The sequence below is a fragment of the Centropristis striata genome, chromosome 19 (genome assembly GCF_030273125.1).
Source record: "Centropristis striata isolate RG_2023a ecotype Rhode Island chromosome 19, C.striata_1.0, whole genome shotgun sequence".
Taxonomy (NCBI): Eukaryota; Metazoa; Chordata; class Actinopteri; order Perciformes; family Serranidae; genus Centropristis; species Centropristis striata.
Window position 1 is genome coordinate 16,856,076 of NC_081535.1, and position 24,822 is coordinate 16,880,897.

The following is a 24,822-nucleotide window of genomic DNA, read 5'->3' on the forward strand; positions in this document are numbered from 1 at the left end:
TGTCATCGCTCAGTGACACAGGGGGTCGAGGAGCAGCCAGAGAGGGATGGGAGGCAGAGAATTCCTGCATTCAAAAGTTGGAAAACCCCAAGAACAAACTCCAAGGAAACCCGCATATGATCATTGCTTCAAACAGAAATCCAACCAGCAATGCACTGCTTGATAGTGTTCATCAAAAAGGGTCTCCCTGACAGAGAGTCTGCTCTGATCTCTGGCTGAAGGAGGTGATAAATGACTTAGAATAATTGTTGTTTTTGAAGCCAGCAGTGGCAAAGGTAGGAGAGGCTAGCTGAAGCACTCACGGTTCACTTTTGTTGCCTGCATGAAATGGAGAAGGGCAGAGAAACAAGGAGGGCAATCCCTGCATGTTAGCATTTTAATATTAATATAGCTTCTTATTGGGAAAAAAGATGGCAGCACACTGAGGATCTTGAGTGTTCTTACCAGTTTTCAGACAAAAGCAATTTGACCAAATCTCAACATGCATCACTTCACCATATGTACCATGCCTTTTCATATTTCTAATCGAGCAACCAATCATCACTTTAACAAACAAGCAATAATATTGGTTTTCTATCTGTTTCTGAATGTTTTCTACTGATTTTATCAAATTTACTGGAACTGAATCTCTCTGCAGCTGCTGTTTGATCAGAGAGTTAAATTGATGGGCATAATATACAGCCGAACACATGGTCTGATAAAGAAGCAGGTACATCCTTTGTGTTGACCATTTATTTACAACTTATGGGCAACAACTATTCAGAGCTTTTTCTAATAAGGCATTGAAGAAAAGGAGAGTAATGAATGGAGGCTGAACTTAATGTTTAATCCAAACAAAAACCAAATGTAAGCAAAGCAAATATGCTAACAATCTCGAAACCCATCAGCATATCGGCTGAACCCATTGGTTGGATAAGTTAGCCCCTGGGACCACAGGAAAATATTTCTGGGGTTCCAGTGTAGCTAGCAGATTTACAGATAATAGAAATCCAGGCCCAGGCTTCCTCATCCATGTGCCGGTTACTGTTCAATCTGATTCACAGCTTGAGATGTGAAAATGGATTTCGAGTTGAGAGACGACGTTTACGACCAGATTTTTTTATCTGCATATGAATGCAGATGAAGAAACAAAATCTAAAAAAAGCTGAAAACCAGCGCGTTCTGCCTCTTTGACTCTCTTTCATGTAACCAAAGCCTGCTCAAACGTGATTGGTCAACACAACTCGGTCAACAAACGGAAACTAGATCGCTTCAGATCAAGATCTTGTCCAGTTGCCTGCAGTATTTGCATTTCTACACAGATATCTGTTTATTGAGTTTAATCTGCTACAGACATGAGATTGGTAAAGATTCGTATCTAACTTTGCAGGAAAGTTAATAAAAAAAATATAGATGCAATCTCTTTTTTTTTTTTTTTTTTTTTTAAATCGACATTGGTATTTTGATTTTTTGCACTCCCGCTATGGTGCTTCAGATAACACAGTATATCACCTCATATTGTGCATCATTTCCTTAATGTCACTGCAGTTTACCCATCAGACTAAATCAAGTGCATCTCTACTGACAAGTTACAAATCAAAATGTCAATTTGTTGACATTTTCAAAATTAAAATGTCAATTTAGGGGTTTTCTTTTAACATTCTCCAACTGTACCCACCATTAAGAGCTCACCTTATTCCTCCTCTGTTTATCCCTGTGGGGGGCTGCATCTGGGGGGGCCAACAGGTAATCAATGAGGCCAGAAACATGTGGCAGGAGTCAGGTCTTCTTTCATTAGGCCTGAAAAAAAAACAGAAAGACATCTGTCTAAATAAAAGCAAGGACCGGTTTGCTGCTGTAAAGATCACGGGTTATGGATTTGTCTGCCTGTTTGTGGTGGTTTTAACATTTATTAAGTGGATGCTAGTGAGTTCTTTTTTTGTGATCATATACAATTCCAGGATAAAGCTGTATAGGGTTATTTTGAAGGAGGTTTAATAAGGTATGATAATATACTCCAATGCTGTATTTTTACAAGAGTTTTCAAAATGTAAGAGATACAAGCATGTTGTAACCGTCTGAAATATAGCACATCTACAAATTCATTTATTGGTTATCCTGAACACGAGTGCCCACGTTTCTATTTGACTGTTTCCAGCTATGCTATTTGTCTTTCCCAGAGAGAAGAAGTAATCCCGCTTCATCCTGAGGGCCCCCACAAGGTCGCCGCCATCAGTCGCCAACACTCAATCCAGGTTGGAACATTTGTTCCAGCCCCTCTCTCCCTCAACCCTTGGCTGTTGTTTTCTTTCCTTTTTTTTCATAATTCATGTCAAAGCATCTCTGGAGAGATGAGTGAGGGTGGTGTGTGTTGGGGTAGGAAGGGGGGTGCGGTGGGTGGAGAGGACAAGGGGGTGGAGAGGGCACACACTTAATCCCTGGGTCAAGATGTATTTATTGAAGATTAATAACCGAGCAGCAATCTCATCATGCTCTCGATGATTTTATAATTTGGTTTCTGGGGGTAGAGAGGGTGGGGAGGGGATCAGGGACAAAAGCAAGAGGGAGACGCTGAACTATTGTTAACACAGGAGCAGGATACAGTACAGTGCACAAGCAATTTTAAGCTTAGATATTGTATCTGAAAAGATTTATGTGCTTTAAATGTTGCAGCTTGCAGATACACATTCATAGAGAGTTGATCTCTTCCCACAGTAGTGTCGTCTTTTCGTAAGACATACATGTTTCAGCAGCACTGAAAGGAATCTATCCCATAGTCTATTTAAACCACAACAACTTCTCATTTGACATGTTGTAACCAAACCTTAAAGTTGTAGGACAGTATTAGGTGCTCTGCCGAGCCACATGGCTGTGTCATCTTTATAATATAATAAATATTAGAAAAGTATAGTGCAATCCAAATCCATCCAATATATACAACATGCATTCTTTATATTTACACTATATTTCTCCAAAATAAATATATTAATATTTTTAGATATTTTCTATATATATTAAACTTTTTTTCTCTACTTTACTTTTTTATTTTGTTACATTTTTACATTATTTCTTATATGTTCTTTTTCTCAGATTTCTTTTATATTACATTTGTCTTTTGTTAGTTTTAGTATTAACTGCTTTCACTAAAAGCATTTCACACACTTATACTTGTACTGGAATGACAATAAAAAATATTAAATCTAACTAGAAATGTCTCTGAAACCACATCAGGTTGAGGGGAGGGTATATGGGTTTTAATTTTCATATATATGTAAATATATGTATGTGTATATATATATTTTTTTCCCCCAGTGTATAAAATGTTTGATTTGACCCCAAATTAATAACTTTAAATGTTTTTATTTCTTTTTTTTATCTGTTTCAAGAATAAAACTAAAACAATATTATTGCCTTTTATTGCCTTGCATTGATTTACTGATATATCTGTCTAACTTGATAGTGGAACAAGATGTTTGACTATGGAAACTGTATCTCTTAATATTGCATATGTAGATTGGCACCATCCATCTCATTCAGTTAATGGATTTGTTGCACACTTGGACCAAACACCACAAGAGAGGGAGCGGTAGAGAGGTTGAGGGAGAGACACCTTTTGTCACCAAGCAACAGGGAAAAAATGGTAAAAAGATAAATTTCAGCTCGGGGTAAAGGTTCAAGGTTCAAGGAGCAGTCTCCTATCCAAATTTATTTATACCCCTAATAATAATGAGTGGATTGAATAGATTGTTCGTCCCTGACCTTGGTGATCAGGCAAACCTTATGCCACTATATCAAAGCAGACAGGCAGACATGTCTGCACAGTGTGACGGCTGCCACCGTCGGCGTGGAGATGGAGGGAAGGAAGGAAGGGAGGAAGGTGAGGTGAAGGGAGGGAGGGAGGTATGTAGAGCAGAAGTGATGGGAGGTGAAGGGGCACCGTGTTTGCATTTTGTATGGAATGAGAAGCGTGTGTGAAGGACACTAAGGAAGGGCAAATGTGCTGTGTTTTTATTTTCGCCTGAGTGGGTATTTGCACACCTGTGCATGTGTGTGTGTGTGTGTGTGTGTGTGTGTGTGTGTGTGTGTGTGTGTGTGTGTGTGTGCATATGATGGTTTTAAAAGATGCAGGAAAGGAGGCCTGGAAACTCTTTACCCATTTGTGCCCACAAAAAAAGTTTTCTCTGGGACTATTTTCAATAAATAGTCAATCATCATACTAGTCTTTGGGCCCATGGGATTGCTGTTTTTTCTATATATTTTGTTTAAAGTTGGTGAAAAAAATAGCATTCCCATGTGCTCAAAGACTAGTATTTGGTATCTTGTCCAATAAAGTTTAATACTAGTTTAATATCAATATGCAGTGTAAAAAATACATATATCATACGGAAGACATTTAATACACCCAATGTTTGCGTTTTTACTCATTTGTCAAAAATCCTGACTTTGACTATTAATAAAAGTGAGATTTTTCATGAGATCTAAACATCAAAGCTTTAATGTTAGATACTCGACCAAAGTATGTCCATACCAGATTTCAAGACTTTAGACCAATCAGAACAGATGTTGTGGCATTTTTCCTTAACATGCTAAGTATAGTGTTTGGGCACAAATGGGGACACTCAACACTGTCTTCACTGGTCTTTATGACAGAAATATACAAAGGTAATACTAGTGTTAGTATCATATCCTTTTGAAAAATTACAGCTCTGGTTTTTGAAACATTACTTAAAATTTCAGTACATATTTTGTGCGGGAGTTAATCTTAGGTTAAATTATTTTAGTTGAGATTACTGGATCAGTCTAATGGGTTAATAACATACAGTATTTCCGTTTATTATAATAATACAGTATATATCAGCCATGCTTTAGCCAACAAACTTATACAGTACTGTCTGGGTAATGGTTAAGAGCAATAGCTGACTTTTTTGTGTTCATCAGTTGAAAAAATGTCACTTCTTTTTGCACAAATAAGAACACATTTCCTCTGAGATCAGGCTCTTACTGCACATTGCCCCACTCGTTTCAACATCAAAACCCTTCTCTAAGTTCCTCCTCACACAAACTGAGTCAACCCTTCCCTCAGCACATCCCTCCTGAGACAAGACCATCACTTGAATCCCTGAGCGTTTGCCATCAAAGAGCCATCCACGGCTACATTAAATGTATTTAGATCTTACAAAGTGCTTCCCCTTGAATCCATCACTTCTTTCAATGACTTAAGAAGCAGAAAAAAAGGGAGGAGGAGGAGGGTGGCGTACAGGAGGAAAAAGGGAGGTCGGGGATTTACGGTGACAAAATGCCGGGGTCAGGCAGGGTGTGTGGCGGTGGTATTGATCAGTGAGGCATGCAGCGCACACGTGGCCCGAACCCTGACCCTTAAATAGCGAATGAATCTCAATCCAATAGACTGGAGTGTCTGGTACAGCTTACACACACACACACACACACACACACACACATAAAACACACACACCATACAAATATATATGTACAAATACACTCACAGTCTCGCTGCCATTGTTACTGAACAGCACACCACCCCGATCAATATCAGCAGAGCATGATTTTCACATTATAGATTGGCAGCTGCTTAATAAAAGAAAAAGTGTGTATCTGTGTGTGAGCATCTATGTTTACATGTGTGTGCAGTACAATGCATGCTTGTTTATGTAGAGAGAGAATATAAAAGACACATGATTATATTTCCAGTGGCAGCAGGTGTCAGTAGCTACAAAAAGATTTTTGACACTATAAGAAAATATTTTCAAAAATCCATAAAGGACACAAAAGCCCCACTTTGAGGCTCAACAAAAGAAAAAGACAATCTGTTCTCACAATCTAGACACCGCTGTGTATCAGTGGACTGCTTCACGCACGGATTGAAAAAGGTTAATGGGTAAAAAACAATGCAGGAAAAGATAAAATACTCAGTCCAACTCAACCTTTAATTAAACTAATTGAATCAAACCCACACAAGGACATATACATGTGAGAATTACGGCGTAAGCAGAGCAGTATGAAGAGATATTAATATGCGGCCACAAGGACATGCAGAGTGATAAAAACACAGAGATTCATAAATGCATGCATGAATTGTGTGTTTTGCACAATGGGCTACATTAATTCAGAATATTTATTGACCGGACAAAGTACTTTTTTTTTAAAACGGAGAAACTGATCAAGTCATATTGGGCATCACAAATAAAGATCCCTTTTTTATTCTTTGATTTAGTTCACTCAATTCATGAAAATGGTATATGAATAGAGATTATTCAATTTAATTTATCTTCTTTAATTAATTAATTAATTAATTGATTAATTAATTAAATTTAACAATGTGCTTTTATAACAAAACTATGGCCACTTCTATACTGATTTTTTATTTTTGTTTTGCAATTTCAGTACCATTAATTATGCAGCATCCTTGTTTTGCTATGACATACATATGAAATTAACATATAAAAAACACATAGCTTATGGTCTATGAAATCTTTATGAAAGAATGTTAAACAAAACACAAAAGCATATTCTTGTATTAAATATAAAAAGGTATGTTTTATTATATGCATGACCGTATGGGATTACTGGTATATGGAAGTGCCGCTTTTAAAACAGCATAATAAAACATACTTAACAAAATAAAGCACATTTCTAATCTTCATTTATGTTTCTCAGGAGGTTTATCGAAGTTGAGATCAGCCTCAGTTTTACTTAGAATATTACAAATTATTGGGGAGCTGACCTTTTAAATTCAGTCCCATATGTAGATTGCCTACCTACATAAGTGCATGGTCAAATCTCCAAACAAAATACAGTTTGGATTATTCTAATGTCAATGAAAGGCTCTCCTCTTTATTTAATGCCTCTGCCCACTTTGCATTTCTGTGATCTTGATGCTGACACACATACAGCTTCGACCCTACACAGTGCGCACAGGCATGACACAAACATAAGGCTTTACTTATAATCACTTCTTCTATCTTCTTAACCCCCCCCCCAACCACAAACACCACACGTGCCCACACACACATACACACACACATAAATGTATATACGTATACAGCCCGCTCTCCAACAAACACAAAACCCTTTTACGTAATGAAATTACATAGAGTCATATGTTACACCGTTGACGAGAGTTATGGGTACGTTTTACATAAAATTCACATCGGGGGCATTGTCCAGGATGCATGTGTGCATACGGATTTACATTTTAGAGGGTATTAAAGAAATGAGCGGGGTGCAGTAAAATAGGAAGGAGAAAAAATGAAAAAGCGGCCCAATTTCCTGTTCTATCATCTCAAATCCTGGCAGCCATAAATAACACTAACACACACCCACTTTCTCCCTAGATCACCCATACACACACAATTGCACAGGGGGAAAAAATCAAAGCACGTACAGTATGTCAACAAGGTAATTTTGTGGCTTTTTTTTTTTTTTTACATTATATAAAGATATTTATATTTTTGAACACACTTTTTACAAAAAAATAAGTTATTTTAGTCATTTATGAACTGATTTGCCAGGATTTCGTCATGATTAAGAAAAAGAAATATTCATTTTGGTGTCAGTCACAACTGGAACTATTTCACTATGCCAACTTGTGCTTTTCACACTTTCCTCCCCATCTCTGCTCCCAGAGCCATGATCAACAGGGGCTCTAGGCCAGCCTAGGCCAACCCTTAATCCAACATGGCTCGCTGGATTCCAACAAGCAAATCTGATATTTCTAAACACTGGATTATGCTTTTCTTTTATTACTGCTGGAGCTGCAGGAGAGCTGTGGGGTTAGGGGGTAAGGCCGGACTGATAGGATTACCAGAAAAGCCTGTGGACTTAAATGTGAAGGGAGGAATAATAATAATAAAAAACTCAATGTGATCATTAAGATGAATGAAAAACCTGAAAAAGAAGGGCTAAAAATACTGGTAAAAGGTAAAAGTAGGTCTGACGGAATAATAATCCGTCAGATAAGCTCAAAAGCAGTTCAACAATGACACACAAGACGATTGCGAAAGCACACTTGATTACAGCAGAAACTTCACATTTCACATAAGCTTGCCAACAAAAAAATGTGCATATAAGCTGAAAAAAAAAAAAAAAAACATATACGCAGACAGCACACAAACACAGACACACAGATTGCTTGTGAATGTGGGGCAGATGCTGCGATGCTTCAGATAACCTTGTCACGATGCGGCCCTCTGCTATTCCTACATGTGTATATTTTCCCAGTGTTCACACCTTTATGAGCATAATAATACCATCATGCCTCGGTGTCACGCCGTTGTAAGAACAGGGAAGAGGAGAAGCTGAGAGAGAGTGAGAGGGAGAGAGACAGTGATGTAGGCCGTGAGATGCAGGGGAAGGGGGTAAAAATGACCTTGCTGAAAATAACAACAGCAACCCTTAATGTGTTGCATTACAAGATATGTGATAAAACACTTTTATGGGGAGGGCTGTAAATGCTGCGGTCTCATCCCACACTGTGCCCACTCAGCGGCCCATTTTGTCTATACGCGTGTGTGCGTGTGTGCGTGTGTGTGTGTGTGTGTGTGTGTGTGTGTGTGTTGGGGGTGGGGGGTGTTGGTGTCCAGTGTCCAGGTCTGACCAGCACTGACTAATTGTCTTTGTTCTCACCTTGGTCCAGGTTCATCCTGGGTAAATTAATTTGTTCCCTCTCTCAAGTCATGCAAACACTTGTATCTTAAGTGTGCAACCATTACTTTTATGTTTTCTCTTGAGGCGTTTTATCGTAATGAGGGCTTCATTTTGCTGCACAGACAGATGATACATATATTGGGTTTCTGAAGTTGGCTTGAAGAGGTGTTTTTCATGTTTTTTTGTTCTGCTGTGTGTGTGTGTGTGTGTGTGTGTGTGTGTGTGTGTGTGTGTGTGTGTGTGTTGGGGGTGTGGGGGGGGGGGGGGGGGGGTGGCTGATAGAGGAGCAGAGGGAATATGGAGCTAAACTCAGCATTGCCCCCTAATGGATGTATTAAAGAATAACAACACCCTTACCTGAGTTATAATATGGGTTATATAACTAAAACAGGAAAACAGTTAAAGAATTTGTCATAATTTACATTATTCTTTAACCTGCTGATTATTTTCTTTATTAGGATATTCATGGTTTGGTCAATAAAAGGGTAGAACATTGTGAAAGTCACAATTAAAATCCCCTCTTGTGTCCAAGCAACAATAAAGCAACAGTTTATTGTTTTAACTCTTTTTTATAATTGTGTTTTGTATATTTTTTTTGTATTTCTTTGTTTAACTATGAATGGGGGTCTGCCCTCAGTGATCGCTTCAAAATATAATTAAGGGTTGAATTTCATTGAACTGAAAAAAAACAAAGAAGAAAAAAAACAGCAATGAAACAGCATAATATTTAGCTTTTTTGCTTGAAAAATGACTTAAATCGTGAATCAATTAGCCGTATGACTGCAAATTAATTTTCTGTCAACTGATGAATCAATAAATCAACTAGATTAGAAGCTCTCTGTGACAAATAGTCATTGTTTTAACACGTAGCAGTTTGCTTTAAATCCACCCATTTAAATTGAGTATAAAGCATCAAAAATGGATAATATTGAGTGGTTATTTAGACAAAAACTGCCACATAACTGTGATTCATTTCATTTCATTGAAGGAATTTGTATCATGCAATTGTTTTACATCAACCACTTCCAACAAGTGTTGGAAGAGAATTGTGCAAACCTGATCTAACCTCTGTCGTTCTTTCAATCACTTACTTACTACCCGTATTTTGGGTGAATGGTCTTAACTATGTCATCAGCTATATGTTCCATCCTTTTCTCTCCTTTATTTTTGCATCTGAACCTGCCACAGCATGTCACTTTCATTGTGTTTACAATCTCTGAAAACATGATTTTCTGTGCTTCTGTCTGCCTCTATCAATCTTTCTCTTTCAGTCACTCTTTCCTATTTCAGCGTTCACCTTCTTCCCCATTTGTGGACCCCGACACTCCTTCTGGCCCTCATATCCCGGCAGTGTAGATGTTAGGCCAGGACTTATCGATCAGACTATAAATTACCCATGCATCACCTCTCCTCTCCTCATTGCGTGTCTCACAAGCCGTCTGAGACCTTATAGAGAGCAGAAGAGAGGGGTGGGGACGAGGAGTAGAGCGGGGAGGGAGAGAGAGTCTCCAGCAAATTGTTAATTAAATACGAATCAATCCTCTGCCATTTATCAGGCCATGCATCCACCTCACCTTTAAGAGGGGGGTTGAGAAAGGTGGGGGGAGAGAGGGACGGGGAAAATCAATAAGGCGGGCTGAGGGGAGGGATAAGTGTTTAATCCACCAATCAAACTATATCATGGCCATTATAGAGCGACAGCTGGACATTATGGGGTAAACAAGATGGGTCCACGTTTTAGCATACTTTAGCCTGCTACGACTAACTTTCAGCAGGTGTCCCACTTGATTGTGGTAGGCCAAATATGACGATACATTAGAGTGTGTGAGTGTCTGAAAGAACACTTGGTAAGATAAACTAAAATCCATATCAAGTCAGAGGGCCACACAGATTAATCAACTTACAGTTACACATTTCTTACTAACCAATGAAATTTAGTACTGTCCGATATTCACTCTGTTCGGTCTCCACCGTCTCCGAGGGAAGTATCTGGCTCGTTTAGTTGATAAATGCTCCAGTGAGTTCAACAGCTAGACGCTAAACAGGAAGCAGATTCTCTAGCTTTGCCCTGCAATTGAATAGAGAATATAGAATATAGAATAATACGAATGCAAGACATCATTAATTCAAGGTAGTACAAAGACTACATTATTCTCCCTCCAGATTACAGAAAATATTTCAGGATGTGTCAACCCAATGTATTAAGTGTCAAAGTGAAGAGGGAACACTATCCCACTTCTACAGTCTTGGAAATCTGAAAGGGCTCCTACATTTGAAATGTGGTTGAGAGAGCTGGGAAGTGTATTACACAGGTACATCATATCTACTAAAGAAGATATCTTTTTTAAAATATGGCAACCTATTCTTGATTTAATGTCTAAAAACTGAATTAGTGCTATTCTGTTACTGTGCCATTTATGTTATACCCTTGTTTTGTTTGTCTCATGTCAAAAACTCTTTCAAAAAAAACAAAACATGTATTGTTCTGTGTAGCGGAAAACATAGATTAGGAGTCATTGCAAAGCAAATACAGGGACATATTAGAGCGGTAGGGTTATCAGGAGAATTATCCATCAGGGGAGGAAGCCATGGCAATAGGAAATGAGTAACCATACATTAGGGATAAAATCACAAAATGTGTGTAACCCGAGCTGTAATGTTTTGACAAACAGAAAGCCAACATGGGTGCCTGTGTCATTGTTTCCAAAAGTCTCCGTTTACGCAGGTCCAGACTAACATGCAACCCTGGTGTTTTCAGACTAAAATGGGGTCAACAGTTTTGCCAAAAGTCTCTTGAGTAGTGTGGACACGAGGCATAAACATAGTAGACCTTATACGTCTTAAAGCGGAAATGTATTAATGTTGATGCAGCCTGTTGGTCTGCCATTTGGTACTCGGCAAGAAAAGAAGTACAGTTGTTTCTTAGCTTTTTCACTAAAAACAGATACCTGGTGCAGCCAAACATGTCGCAATGATCAAACAGTAAAGCTGCAGGCTTTATTTGTATTCTAAACATACTGTAGGGGCAATTTATTGCCTGTGTGTGTGTGTATTCTCAGTGATGTGTTAATTATTTCACTACTGGCTGACCAGAGAGACTCACACAAACTCCATAAATCTGTGTAGACTGAGAATAACAAGTGATCTGACCCCTCAACTGTAAATCTGGAGGAGATGGTGCTAAAGTTAGCAGAGGCAGGAAAACGATCGCGATAAGAGTTTTAGCACGTTTACATTGACTGAATGTCTTGCACCGTAGGTCACTCTGTGGTGAGAAAACACCTGACTGATGTTGAGTTAGATTTGATGAAGCAGCAGGAAGGTTTTTCTGATCGGGACTCTGTTGTGACCTTTCAAGATGCACATAGTGACTTTCATCCATTGACTTGGTTTAATCCATATATAATATGCTTATATTTTACTACATGTTTTACAGAGCAAAAAAAAAAACCTTAAATGGATTTAGGATTTCTAATGATGAATTTGTGGAACTGGATTTCAGAGCTCTTTAGAATGCTTTTCTGTGCCTTCTGCAAAAATTGAAAATGGCAGCCAAGGAAGCTGCAACGGTTTTGGTTGCACATGCCAATAAACTTATCACAGCTGTTGGGCAAGACGCGGGCCACGCCCTGAACAGGTCACCAGACTATCACAAGACTGACAACCATTCACACCTACGGGCAATTTAGAGTCACCAATTAAACCTAACCAACATGTCTTTGGACTCTTTTTTTTTTACACTGTTTCTCTATACAAGGCCAATACAGCAAATGTAATGTGCTATATATACACATATTTTCTTGTACCTGACAAGTTTTGGCTACCTTGCCTCTGTAGCCTTCATCAGAGGTGTCACGAGATGTTGGTGTGACCTCGTCTGTGATGTGTTATATGGAGTTTTCCATCCCACCTGATGTGGTATAGAGAAACAGTGTAAAAAAAATTATATCAGTAGGCCTAATGAACCTCTTCAATATAATATGTCTTTGGACTGTGGGAGGAACCCACAGAGAGGACCCGGAGAGAACCCACACTGACAACATACAAAATTTCACACAAAAGACCCGCAACCCGGAGTCAAACCTGTGACCCTCTTGCTGTGAGACAAGAGTGCTAACCACTACACCACCATACAGACCCATTCTAAAACAGATATTTTGGCAGTTGCAGTCAAATGTGGGCGGTAATGCTCCATCCGCAGCAGTCAAATTTTGCTATCGTCATTTCCAATAAATGAAATCAATGTGTGACATATTTCAGCCTGGATAAATTTGGTGGACTGACAAACTAACAGACCAACATTGCTATCTCTAAATGCCACTAGCATATAGGGCTGGGCGGTATATTGGTTTGACGAGGTATACCGATATATTTTAGAAAGAGATATGTAGTTGAGACAATAACGCCATACCAATATATAACATCTTTGGATGTTTCCTTAACTTATGACCACTATTTGTTACGACTGTTTGCTCCCCTCTGGGCAGGCACAGAGCATTCTCTGCTGCTCATACTCTTTCCCACGTACAACGACGCAACACAACAAACTTTTCAAAATATCATGGTGGACACAGTGCTGGTTGATAAAGAACTAGTTGAAAAAAGTTCTGTAATTTGGAGGTATTTCATATTGCAGATGAAGAGCAACACACCGTTGTTTACAAAACATGCTGCAAGCAAATTGCTTCAAAAGGTGGAAGGTTTTGAATTTGACAAGTCTTTAAATAAAACAGGTTGATGATAATTACTTGTGACATTGAGTTGAAACAAAAGACTTTGCACATGTTGTTTAAAATACCAATATATATATCATATATCGCCATTCTGCCTAAATATACTGGGATATGAGTTTTGGTCCATATCGCCCAGCCCTACTAGCATATCCAGAAATGCACTTAAGTTTGCTGTAACCCATTCCAATAAGTTCCTGCTGAGAAACTGACCGTAGTGACCTAAAAAGGGAGATTCAACACTTGTAACTAAGGGGAATAATATTGAAACATCAGTTTTAAAATCACATAATATTTCAATGGACCTTCAATTTGCCCTAGAATCTACAACCCTTTTGTCTTACTGATTGACACAGAGCTATTTTCGAACCACAGTCAAACCATGGGCAGCTCTCACGTCTCCTTCCCTAAGAACCCTGGGAGCTTAACAATCATCCAACATCTGTCTGGAGCCCAGAGAAAGGCAGAGGCCCAGATGTCAGAGAGATTGGTCTTATGGGAGTAGGCTTCTTGGCCCCTTCACTGGGCAGCCCAGTCAGTGAACTAGGATTAGAGTTACGACATATCCTGGAGACAAACATAGCCGGACTTTATCCTCGGATTTAGAGTATGTAACTGTAAGAAAAACTGAGCTGTTGTTAAAGTTTTCAGATCTTTCATTAGAAAAAAGGAAAGACATAGATAGCCACGTATTTTTGGACAGATCACATTTGTGAATTTAAAATGTTCATCATAATATAAAGGCATTTGGTGAAGTTTTAGCACAATTTTAATTTATTTTCATGTCAATGTTATGGGCAGTGATTAGTAGAAAAATGTCCTCATAAAAGACAAATTAACAAGATGTTGCATTTACAGAACAGTCAGGGTGATAAATAATGATCCTGATTTATGATGTCTGAATGGACAAGTATTTATCACAAATATTGCTCTTGGCCAAATGCCTCATTGCTGTCGATTCCAAGAATTCTTAAATCCTTTTTTTTAATATATGGGTTTCTTAGTGTGGAGTTATGTTTATCTCTCTGTGTCTTTTTCTTTTTTTTCTTTCTTTTGCTAATGTGTCTTCCTGGTGGGTGGCGGAGCTTGTTCCAGGCAGCTGGATTGTCCTCTATTAGTGTTGCTTCTGTTTCGCGGGCATAATCCTCTCCACTGGAGCCTCGCCTCACTCCTAATCTGAGGCAAAATCTCTCCTGCAGATGGTTCTCTCCTTAAGCACCGCAAAAGAAGTGAGCTCATCCCTATCTCTCCTGTTATCTCTCAACTCTCTCATCCCTTTCTCCCAACATTACTCTCTCATTTCTCATCCCAAGCACTTGATTTTGCCCCAGAACCATAAAGCATTGAGCACTCTGAAGTATGCCATCGGATGGTGTGGATGTGTCAGCCTTACTTTTTACACTGCTTTAAACCCACACGGAATACACAGTATTCAAGTGAATAGAAACCTCCATAAAAATCAAAAGAGACTATTGAGGAAAATTCTGGTTTGTTACAACTCTTATTTTTGTAGATTTTGTCATCATTTGATAAGGATTTTTATTGTATAAGTAGGCCTACATCTTAACACAAAGTCGAGTTAAAGAATTGCTTACATACTGGTATGGACATTTGTTTTCTTTCATTCTTAAGGTGAAGTTGTTGTTTTTTACACTTAAAAGCACACTATTTTCTTTGTTCTTGATTATCCTTTGTAAACACAGCTTTCAAAATTGGCTAAGTGAAAGAAAACCAAAGTTTTGGAATGAGCTTTGTCCACCTTCTGCCTTGCTATATTTGTGTTTTTTCGCTGTAGCTTCTTACCAAAGGGTGACCCCCAGAAACATCCTGAACACAGCAAAGTTATACAATGACAGAAGAGGAAAAAACAGGCATATTTGTAGTGGGTTATGAGTGATGATTAAGAGAGATCCTTCTTTGAGTATCTGGATATTAGACCTATCTACATTTGCCCAATACTGGTACATTCAGTATAGCCTTTCTAAAGTGCATGGCTCTATTAGCAAACTTCCATATCTTGACACTCAATTAGCAAATCAGCCACCCTCCTCCTGGAGGACTTACTTTTTCTTCCACTCCTCCCCACACTAATAGTCCACAACCTATCCACTCTGATAGGCAGGTTTCTCTAAATGCTGCGCCAGGAGGGGCAAGGCAACGAGAGGGATAAATGATGAGGGGTGAGGAACAATAATCCAGGGCAGGTTTCTATAGCAACAAGGAAATGAGAGCCAGGTATACAATGTGAGCAGAAAGCCAGGAGGCCAGTGCAGTGATCAGCTGCTGTCAGGATACTGGGGAGCGGGAAGTAAAGCTTTGGGTGTTGGAAATGGATTGCAGGGCGTGATTCACTGCAGAGAGAGAAGAGAGACCAAAGAGGGGGAGGGAGGAGGGGGGGCAGCGGAGATGAGAGTTGCGGCACCATTTTTCACAGCAGACAAAAACATTTGCTGGGATATCAATTTGGAGCTGCGAGGCAGTCTTCCCCTCCTGCCCCATCATCCATCATCTTTTCGTACTAACCACCACTTGTGCACGCCACCCCCCTTCTCCTCCACGCTGCAACCACCCACACACATGTGCACACCCTTACCCTATGCTTTCCTCCCACACTCATGGCCCCACACTTTCTGCAACCTCATGCAATTACATACATGCACAAACACACACTGGATGCAAACCAATGCCCGTCTCAAACAAGACGTAAACCCATAGCTGATATGTGTGGGAAGAAAATGCAAAACAGAGCCGAAACGCAGCACTGAACGTGGTCGGGGTTGAGAAGGCGGGGCTGAGCAGCCGTCTCCCCTAGTCTTCTCCCATTAGCGCCAGTAGGGGAGACCCCACCCTCAGGCTGCCCCCTTATTGGCACCTTTGCCTGCACCCCATCACTCATCTCCCAGCCATCATCCATCACCCATCGCGATCAATAGTAGGCCACGCATTCATCAGCCCCTGGGTGCTGATGGGAAAGAGGAGGGTCGGCGAGGGGGAGAGATGGAGCGAGGGATCACATGGTACAGAGTGAGTAGAAAAAGAGGCGAGAATATTTGAAAGTGGGGAAAAGGAGTAAAAAAAAGGTGAAATGAGGGAGGAGGAGCTTTGTAGGAGAAAAAAGCGACAGATAAAGGAGCAAGATGACAGCAGAAATTTAACTTGTTGATAGTATTTGGTGTCACCAAGCAGGAAATTAATGTGTTTTTGGGCGTGAGATATGAAAATGTATAGAGGTACATTAAGATGTAAAAAGAAACAATTATAGGAGTCTTGGTAAGGGATGGACGCCATAACTGTAGCAATGATTAAAGAAGGCTTGTCTAATTTGCCACAGTCACATTTCTAGGTGACAGCGTTGAAGCCATCATAATGATAAGTGGTGGTTGTGTACACTGCTTCACTACGTGACGAGTGGCATAAAAAAAACAGAAAGATCCCTAAGGGCAAAGAGAGAAATATAACTGAAGGGAGGTTTAATGTGCATGATTATACACACCAGCATACAAACATGCACACACACACATATATAGGGAACATAATGGCGCAATGTCCCTGTCAGTCATTCAGTGGTTGTCAGTTTCCGGCAAGGCTCTGCACTTTGTGCTGACAGCCCATAAGTTGTGCCGACATACACACACACACACACACACACACGCTGGCTCAGGCCTTTCCCCTCCTGACTGAAGGTGGACCGGAATAGATCGCACTTTAAGATGATGGATGCTCCCTCTGCCCAGAAAGGTTAGGGACAGGGCGATAAGTTACTGAGCACTACGTTCAGGGCGAGTCGTAGAGGTGGCCAACAAATATACAGTAATTGTGATTGCTTGACAGCTGGGACATGAACCTCTGTCACGGCTGGACCACACCATGACGTTGGTGGGAAATACATAAAAAAATATAGAAAAAAGGTGCAACATTTGCATTTCTGAAATGTCAAATGTGTAGTCATTGCCTCGGCCGAGGAGGTTGTGTTTTTGATGCGGCTTGTCAGTCTGTCTGTCTGTATGTCCGTTTGTCAGCAAGATTAAGGATAAACTAATGATATGATTTGCATGAAACTTGGTGAAAAGGTGTAGCACGAGCCAAGAAAGAACCCATTAAATTTTGGAGCAGATCCCAATCACGGGGCAGATACACAAACTAGTTTTCATTTTCATTAATACTGCAAGATAGGGTTTGCAATCTGTGCTGCATTCATGTGGTGCCAGAATAATTGAAGAAATTAATTCCCCATCATATTTATAAAATACAACATATCTCTTTTGCAGCATCCATGTTGTTTGCAAATTACAACTTAAAGCACACAAAGACTTCCCAACTGAGAAAATGGGAGCATCCAAGGAGCATGTGAATACGTCTCCGAGTGAGATTTTTTTATTTGTTCCTCTCAATAAATAGATACAAATAAAATACTAAATAAATAAAATACAAAAAATGTAATTTGTAGCATGAGGTAGAAGCTTTTCTTAGGATTTCTTCTTCAACATTTACATCTACAAAATAAAAAAATACAGATGCACACACACAGTAGATAAAAATGATCACGTCAGACTACATTAAGACATCAAAGCCAGACCGGAGGCTCTATGGTGGAAACTTAACCCTTCAAGGCCAGGTGAGAGAGTGTGTTTATTCCAAGCACTACCCAATCTGCCCCATTTAGGCATCAACAAGAGAACAGAGGGGTGGGTAACAGAGAGAGCTGTGGGTTAGGTGACATGTCCAGAAGCCACACCACCACCACCAACCGAAGTCATCCAGTCCCCAAGTCCCCTCTGTGTGTGTGTGTGTGTCAGATGTCGCTCTCAGGTTTCGAACCCCAGGCCTCCATCTACCGGATGCTCTCATTGGATTATTCAGGAGAGGCTAAACGCTCTTTGTAGCGAGCTGACTGGGACAAAACCCCACCTGGGCAGGATAAGCCACCACAAGCTCTGAAGCAAGTCTGCTCTTGTAGCCTGAAAATGTTGTTACATGCTAGGAATTGTGGAGGAACTAATTATTCTGGTAGGAATCAATTTGTGGTGTGGAAATGCTGATTTTACAAATTTACAAAAAACTAAAACTAAAACTAAAATAATTAGAAAATTAGAAAATCAAACTGAATTCACTTGAGAGAAAAACATCCCTGTTATTCTGAATGAATTAGATAAATATCTCAGAACTGAGACAAAGGGAATAAATATTCAAAAAATATCTGGAAAAATGCTTTAAATTCAGAAGAACTCAAATAATTATCTGTTTTTTTTCCTGAAAAACAAGATAACTTTTTTTCCATTGTAATACTTCCAAAAATTCAAACATGATCTCATTAAATCATAAATACAGGGAAAATATTTTATTATTAATTGAATGCATTACAATACACAAAAAAACCCTTGTGTAGTAGTGCATTTCAATATAAGGAAACATGAAAAAAAATATTGACTTCTAAAACAAACAAACAAGATTTTAAAACAAATTGGAAGACAAAACAAAAATAAAATAAGTCTTTCTCTCTGAGTTCTAGAGAAATCAATACCATAGTACATTTTTATACGTGAAAACAAAAGAATACATTTCACAAACAATAAGCTAAAGCTAATATAGCTAATTATATCACTGACGTCCACAGGAAGTGAATGTTTCGAGAGCCGTTTCAGTTTTAAGCACATAACCACAAAGTTTGATGTTACCCGTTTCTTTCTCCTCCTCTTTCTCCTGGTGATGTGACCTCTAACACCTTACAGGCTATGTGCTGCTCTTTCTTAAATATTTCATTGTGAGCCCATCCATTGTCCTTAAAGTTCACACACAGACACACACGGGCACGCAACACAACCAAACAAAACATGCGTGTGTGCGTAAAGGCGGATGCTTGCGTATGTGCGTGCATGTGTGTCTCTGCATGTGTCCCTGTGTAAAGGGAGACCAGTTGCAGATAATAGACGTCTGTGTTTAATATTGGAGGAGTTTGGAGGTAACCGCAAACCTGCAAACCTGGGGTCACCGTGTGTGAAGCTGGACACCTGATCTGCAGCACTGCTGAACAAAGCTATTGTCAAAACGGCGTCCTGGACGACTGATATCCTTAACCTGATTTTTGTTCCATTGATGCATTTTATGTGTGCTTTTAGCAGATAAAGTAAAACTATTCCTGTGTGTGAAATATTTGAATGCAAACTAGTAAAAATTAGCTTTATGCAAAGGAGAAAAACGCTGATAAATACTGTATCTTTCATTCAATAAAATACAGGGTTGTGGAGAGTTTTGGGAATCCCATAAACATCAATTGACACTGGTAATCTCCCGTCGCTAGCAGAAAAATATGAAGTACAAGGGTGATCAATCAGATACTTAAAGCCCTCTGCTGATGTCAAAAGTGAAAGCTGGAGAAGGGAATACAGGAGAAAAGTGTAGACAGCTTAGCAGAAAGTAAACTCATGCTGCCAGGTGGAGGGATAGTGCAGAAAATGAGGTAATAAAATGAGTGATGAGTGAGCAGTACTACAGGCAGATTAAACAAAAAACAAACGGGTTATGCAAGAAACAGAAGGCAAAGACAGTTGTAGTCCTGACGTCACGTCTGGGACAACTGCTGTCTGGGACAACTAGCTTCTGTAATTCTGTGCAGTCTCTCATTGAGCAATCCTGGGGTTTAAGATTATTTAAGCTACTATTATAAATATTTCTAACACTATAAGGATGTGAAACAGATTACACATGGTGACTCATTCAAAATATGTAACCCTCAAATTCCCCTCAACCATGCAGGTTGAGAGCATCTTTCAGGTCATCGTTTTGTTTTACCAACTACAACTTTAATTTTTTACAAATCTCACGGCTCTCATCAGCATTGTTCCCAGATGTGGCAAGAAGAAGTTCCCAGAAAAAAAGGTCTAATAAAGTCATTTTACACTGCCAGTCCAGAAGCGAACAGCAGACAGACAAAATTAGTGACTATAGCTGGTGTGTATAGTGGAGCATTTAGCTGCTAAAGAGCCAGATATTTCCCTCAGGAGTTGGAGACCAGAGCAGAGTCGTGAATATTGGACTTGCATTAATCAGGCTGACAGAAGCATAACTCCAAATGAATGCTAATTTTGGCCGCGTATCTGCTGGATATGTAAATGTTCAGCTGTTTGCTAACATGATCCCCATATTAAGTTTTCAGATGATGATGAAATTTCACTATTGTAAGTTAACTAGAAAAGTGCCCTCAGTAGGTGCAGATCTTCGCTACAGGTGTGTCTTCCCTCCCAACAAAGAAGTGGTTGTTCTTTGTTACAATCAAGATGGTGGTGAAGATAACAAAAACAATGAATTATCTATCTCATGCCGTGCCTATACTTTAGTGAATCATAACATATCGCGTATGTAATTAATCTGCAGACACTCTGGTTCAAAATGAAACCAAACTTTTCTATAGATAATTTGAAGCCACAACAAACGCCAAAATGTGGCCTGCAACAGATAAGCTAAGGCATGTTTTTAAACTAGCAAATTGCCAGAAATGTCTTTTGCATTGTGATTTTGCCCCACAACTTCTCGAGTTTTTATAAACAGCTTTTTTACAAACATCAATGTTATTTAGAATTTTTTTTACAGAACATGTAAATTCCAGCAGACAACAAAAGGAAGAACTTTTGGTCCCCCTTCTAATCCTTTAATGGCCATGTAGGTGGCAATGATGCAATGAGGTTAGGTCATCTGCCTTCCTGACCCGTAACCTTTTGACCCCTGACATCATGTCGCTAGGAGCAGCGTGTGGAGGTATTTCTTTCTGGTGGCTCAGGCAGATCCAGATCTGGCAGGTTAAAGGAAGAGTGGTATATGAGCTGGGGTCCTTTTGTACTTGCTGTATCATTAATGGTGCACCGATAAAGATATGCAGATCTCCTGGCACTTCGCTACAGATTAGGAGAGAGGCTTCGAAAACTGATGCGTTTATCTTGCGTTTTCTATCTAGGCCACGATTTGGTTCAAATCACATGTAGGTCTGGCTTTTTTTCTTTTTTTTAAATTGATGACTGTAATCGATAGCGAAAAGATGTTGGGTGCATGTCAAAAGAAGATATTTTAGAAATATGACACAAAATATCAGATGTGATCCTGCTTTAAAGAAGTCAAACACAAACACATTACTCAGACTTCAGATCTCATGCACTCATATTTTACCACTGTGAAGTAATTTGCAGCATAAATCTTCTTGCATTAGAAATGTTCTCTTGAGCTGGTCAAGAGGGTTGACAGGGCAGTGCAGTCCAGGCGTAAATCAGCATAAGTGATCGGATAGATTTTTCTGTGTTAATGTAACGTAGCCCTGGCGTGCACAATAACTCAGATGAAGGAAGGGAGACCGTGTCCGGTGTCCAGCCCTCTATTTGCCAAACCAATGTGGTTGGGTCATCAAATCGACAATGTGATTGACCCATCAATTGACCCCTGCTGACCTCTCAGGCCAATCAGGCTAATGGTGGCTAGTGGTTCGAGCTTTACCTCACTGGTATCCTTTCACTTGCACTCCCTATTTGTGTGTTCAAACACACGCACACTCAAACACAGACTGACATCCAGTCCTATCTCACACCCGAGGTTCCTAACCCATCTCAATTTTAACTGCCTGTATTGGCGCGCCCTTCACTGAGGGACTCTCGTTAGCATTGACCTTTCTCTCTTTGCATGCTTGTTAAAAATCAACAGGCCTTTAGTCAGTTCACTTTATTGTACAATAACACAATAAGACTGTTAGCTTGTTTTTGAACCACAACTTGCTTCTTGCCACAACAGTTCTCAGTCCTATGTAAATGTACCACATACCACATTTGGGGCACCTTGTTCATATTAATCATGGAATTGCCGAATCACCATATTCCATCAAAACTGCCACACGAGGATCAATATGTTTCTGCAGGCTGAATCTCCATAAATCAATTATATAGTAAAATGCTGTGTGTGTGTGTGTGTGTGTGTGTGTGTGTGTGTGTGTGTGTAGATAGGAGGTGGCAGTGGGTTGTATTGATCAGATCCAGTATGTGGTAACTGTATCATGTTTCCACTTATTTGATGTAATGGTAGTGTATGGATCCTTAATTGACAAGAGGGTTTACATCAGCAGTGCTGTTCCAGAAACTTTGGGGTGGGCAAAACTCAAGTGGGGTGAAAAGTGGTTCTGAAAACTAACCAAACCCTAAGAGGGTGCCTGAACTCACTGTTTCTTCTTAGACATAACAGGATCACACTATCACAACACATAATGCTACAGAAGCCAAGATAAGCTGGACAGAGATGCAAATATAATTAAACTGCTGCTTATCAGGATAGTTAAAATGTGTCAAGTTGAAGCCAGTATGTGTGATTTAACATAGAAAACAACAGGCAGGTGTTTTGCCGTAACAAATAGTGAGTTTGCTCACAAGGTGACATTACTGCACTCTAAAAAGACTGAAGAGGTCAAAACACTTTCATCAGGGTTCCCGATAAATCCACAGGGCGAAACCTAATAAAAAAGAAGTTGTTCTGCATAAAAGTGTTGCAGGAGTTTTGACCTCTTCAGACTTTTTCATTCTCTACGTACTGTATCTTGGAGGTAGGTGAAGTCGTGCTGAAAATCCAGACTCTGCTTACTTAAATAGTCACATATCAAGCAACAGCAATAAAAAAAAAATATTTAAAAAAGCGTAAGGGAACCTAACTGCACAACTGCAGAAAGTCGTAAGTTTGCACAAATAGTAAATACTGCATCAGCCTTTAGCACTTTGCTAGAACAGCAAAATTAAGCATCCAAGTTGGAACAGTTACATCAGTTGTTATCGGTTACATGGATGTAATGGACAGTTTCTTTTTTGGCCTCACATTGCATGCCTTCTACTTAACATGAACACAGCTCATTTATAGAGAATTGCACAGACTCACAATTTAAAAAAAACCCAACATAAAACATAAAAGAAATGTTAGCATTGATAGAGGTTGCTAAATAAAAACTGCTGCAATGTGCTTACACTACACTCTTGAATACCATGACTTAATCTAAAAACCTTGCACAGTACTTCACCTGTTTTTCAACATACAATGAGAGTAAAGCTTGTTATTCCAGTTTTACAGTGTCCTTAACTCAGCGATCTTTCCTTGCTTTCTCTCTCTACAATATCAACTAATAACAATAAATTGCACATCTTTTCCAAACAGAGCAATTTCTCCGCCATCTGTTCACCAACATAAATCACGTCTTGTTGATGTAAACCTCCTCCTTCCTCAAACTCCCCCCAGTGAGGACTGAATCAAGCCTAATCCCCCAGTCTCCCCTGCCCTCTAAATCATGCCTGCATATTAATGGATCTATGCAGATAGAACTGCGTCTATATGCAAAATATGCACAACACAAAACCTAGATCTTAGTCTTTTGAATGGTTGTGTGTGCTGACAACGTTGTAGTAAAGTTAAGTTTTAAAAAGACTTAATACACCTAATACACATTAAATGTTTTCTGTGATAATTATTTGCGTTGAAAACAGTCATTTGCTACCTTTCCACTGTTGTTATTAGCCGTCCACTATCGATCTGTGATGTCATAGGTTGAGTCTATGGACCAATTAGAGACTGTGTTCCTACCCTGTCGACCAATCAGAGGCTGTGTTTCTAACTGTGTGACAGCTTGAACCAGTGAATTTGGCTATCATGCTAATTAACAGATAACAAGTTTTTTTTACAACGATTTCAGAAAGACAGACTTAAACTGCTCTTTCTGTTAAGGACACCCTGAAGATGTTTTTCATTTATTTTGGTCTTGCCCTTTCTAAACTAAATTATGGGAAGATATTTGTAACCTGATTTATTTTTCGATTGAACCTCATTTGTCCCTGTGCTTTGAACATTATACTGTTTGGTTTCACTCACTTTCCTTTTTCAAAAGAAAAACAATACTATATCATCAATCTCATGATACAGTTAGCCAAATGGCATATCCATAAATGTCGTGACGTTAATCAAAAACCTCTCTTTCTTGTCTTTGAAAATGAAATCAAACAATGTACTAAGTCTATTAAGAAATCTACCAACATGAAAGCTATAAAAACTTGGAATTAATGTACACTTTACAATGTTTTGTATGAAAGCTTGCCTCTGTATTGTTGAAACCCCCTGACGGCGTTTTGTTGGTGTATTGTCTTGTATTGCTCCATGTTGCTTTAATAAAGTTTAAAAAAAAAAAAAAGCTAACGGTGCTAACAAAAAAAAATTAACCGCTAACAGTTGCATCGCAGCCTTCTCACAACCACACAGTTAACTGACATTGAACGCTATATTATAAAACTTGTTGGAATACACATTACTGACCATTATTGCCCTCAAGGTGGTTTCCACGAGTCTTGAAAATAGCCGGAATGAAGAACGTTGCAGACCTGCAGTATTCAGACCAATTTCAGGGTCGTCTTACCGTCATTTCACCCTGGAGAGTTGCTGAAAACCTATA

General features: G+C 39.3%; 1 long non-coding RNA gene across 1 annotated transcript; it reads right to left on the reverse strand.

Annotated features, from left to right (window-relative positions):
* Nucleotides 1-16: 16 nt before the first annotated feature.
* On the reverse strand, nt 17-24,822 carry LOC131992563 (uncharacterized). The gene is made up of 4 exons (XR_009396227.1): nt 24,687-24,822; nt 10,569-10,711; nt 1,672-1,779; nt 17-318 (listed from the first exon to the last, which is right to left on the reverse strand). It is a non-coding gene; the product is annotated as an uncharacterized LOC131992563 (long non-coding RNA).